Below are 2,856 nucleotides of genomic sequence, written 5' to 3' on the forward strand. Positions count from 1 at the left end.
CCCTAACAAAAAAAAATGTTTCTTTCCAAAATTTTCCTTAAATATTTTGTAGGAGCCGATCTTGGATATTACACCATTTGAAACTTGAGCTTTATTGATGTCTAGAAATGGACTTCAATGATTTTGTTTGCATTATTGGTGATGGCTAAATAAAATCTGAGTTACAATACTAAAGAAAAATCCTAACGATTATCTGCCTTTATACAGAGGCTATAATTAGTGAAATATTAGCTAAGCCATATCCATGTATCCCACGGGCTACTGTTACATGCTTTTGGCAAATACCCAATGTGTAAGCCAATCCCAGAATGTATAATCAGCGCATTGAAAAAAGGAGTTAATTGTTTTTTTATACATGAAGCAGAGACCCGTCAATCACTTCTAGATTTTTCTTTTAACATTCAAGTATTAGACTTTTATTTTGTAGAATTACATGTAGTAGGGTTTGTTTTCCTGGTGGATGGAATATGCCCACTCCTGACTTGTGCCATAGACGTCTATATGTGATGATCAATGTCATTTCAGTATTGTAGCTTCCAGCTCTCACTTTCTGGTTTGTTCTGTTCGGTTATAGACTACGGCTATATCTTGCCTTTGCAATGAATGAAAAATCGTCTGTCAATCTATGGAGACAGGGAGGGAAGTAAGACTAAGCCGGCAGCTCAGTGAGCGCTCACAGTAGTAATATACCTTTATATATTACTGTGGGATACAGAAGAAATGGAAAGAAGGAAAAATACAGCCAGTTACCCCGTGATATTTGTTTTTCATTTTCCTATAAACTACAGCACTCAACACAACTTACATTATTCATCCCAACAGTAAAGAAGCAATTATGTGAAGAATGAGACAATGTGATCTGACATGGGAACGTGCTGCTGTACTGCAGGTACTCTGTTAGTATTTTTATATAATTTATGTTATTTAAAGACATTCTAGCAAATAAATGCATTGTGGATGATGAAGAAGTTGATTCAACTTTGAAACACATTGAGAATTAAACTGCTTGACCTAATCCCTCATCACGTCCTCCGGATTTCATGAATCTAGCACAGCAGCGCAAACTACTACTACTACGACCCTACCACCAATTGTAACAAATAATTACAGACACATTAATATAGCTAAACACAATGTGTAACCATTATTTCTCTATAGACACAAAACACTGTTCAGTTGTTGAATTATAATTATCAAATTCTGATTTAATCAAAAACAAGCAAAAGAGCAAGTTACCTTCAAGTGCAGATGCTCTACCTGATGTCGGAAAAACTGGTGGCTTACGAAGAGCTTCCTCCTTCACGGGCAGAAGCTTACTACTTGTGAACTATGGATCACTGTGAAATGAAAATCAGTTAATTATAAAACTACCCTGGTGAAATCAGTGTAAGGGGCTGGTCTGAGGAGTACAACCACCTCCCCCACATACTATGTAACATGAAATGCATTGTTGTACTGGACCAGGGAGTCAGTGTGAGATATCAGAGTTGAGTGGAGTTTTCAGATGTTATTTGCATCAATGGGTTCCTGGTTGCAAATCCCACCAAGGACAACATTAACAAGTAGTTTGTGTAATGCATGCACTACTATGCCATAGGTCACGCACCATGTGGTGTGCGGATGTTACCACATCGCTATGGCAATGAAAAAAAAATTTGTGATGCCAGGGTGAACTTAATTAATCTCTGCTTCCTGGTAGTGTGATGTAATGTGGTGCACTCCAAAGCCAGAAAACAGGGAGGCCAGAGGGGCTGTTGATAACTTGCTTGTTGCATGAATGTACAGGTACATGTAGATAAAGAATGATTTAAGGCTAAGTTCACATTTGCATTCTGGAGCATTGCGGAAGGCTGCGTATGTCCAACATTAAGCCCCGCCTTTCTCTGCATACTTCTGCAGGCGTCCTGCATAACTATCTTTAACATTGGGTACGCAAGACATGAGGATGTATGCGGATACGGTATTTTGACGCGCCCGCCGACCGCACAGAACGCAAAAAGTTGCAACAAGCTCTGTATATAGTGTCAGTGTACAGATTTTATATATATATATATATATATATATATATATATATATATATACTAGCTGAAGAGCCCGGCGTTGCCTGGGCATAGGAAATATCTGTGGTTAGTTATAGCACTTCACTTCTCTTATTTTCCAATCACGCATCTCATTTTCCACCTCACATCTTTAATTTTCACCCTCACTCCTCTCATTCCCAACTAACACTTGTCCTTTCGAACTCACATCTGTCATTTTCCGATCACTCCACTATTTTCCCTGGCTCCTCTCATTTTGCACTCACACCTTTTCATTTTCACCTCACACCTATCATTTCCACCTCACACCTTTCATTTTCACCTCACACCTCTCCTTTTCCCCTCAGTATATACATGTTTGTCATCTCCCTTATATATAATATACACTTGCATGTCATCACCTGTATATAGTATATACCTGTATGTCATCTCCCCTGTAAATAGCATATACCTGCTGTATGTCATCTCCTCCTGTATATTGTATATACCTGTATCTCATCTCTTCTGTATATAGCCCGCATACACCCCTCCACTCTGCCCTCACAGAGGGTTAATGGCAGCGGTAACGGACCGCGTTATGCCGCGGTGTAATGCAGTCCGTTACCGCTGCTATTAACCCTGTGTGACCAAGTTTTTTACTATTGATGCAGCCTATGCAGCGCCAATAGTAAAAACATTGAATGTTAAAAATAATTTAAAAAATAAAAAATGATTATATACTCACCTACGCCACCTTTCCCGCTCCTCGCGATGCAACCGGCACGTTCCGGTCGCACGGATGGTCTGGCAGAAGGACCTGCCATGACATCACGGTCAT

The sequence above is a fragment of the Ranitomeya imitator genome, chromosome 10 (assembly GCF_032444005.1).
Source record: "Ranitomeya imitator isolate aRanImi1 chromosome 10, aRanImi1.pri, whole genome shotgun sequence".
NCBI lineage: Eukaryota > Metazoa > Chordata > Amphibia > Anura > Dendrobatidae > Ranitomeya > Ranitomeya imitator.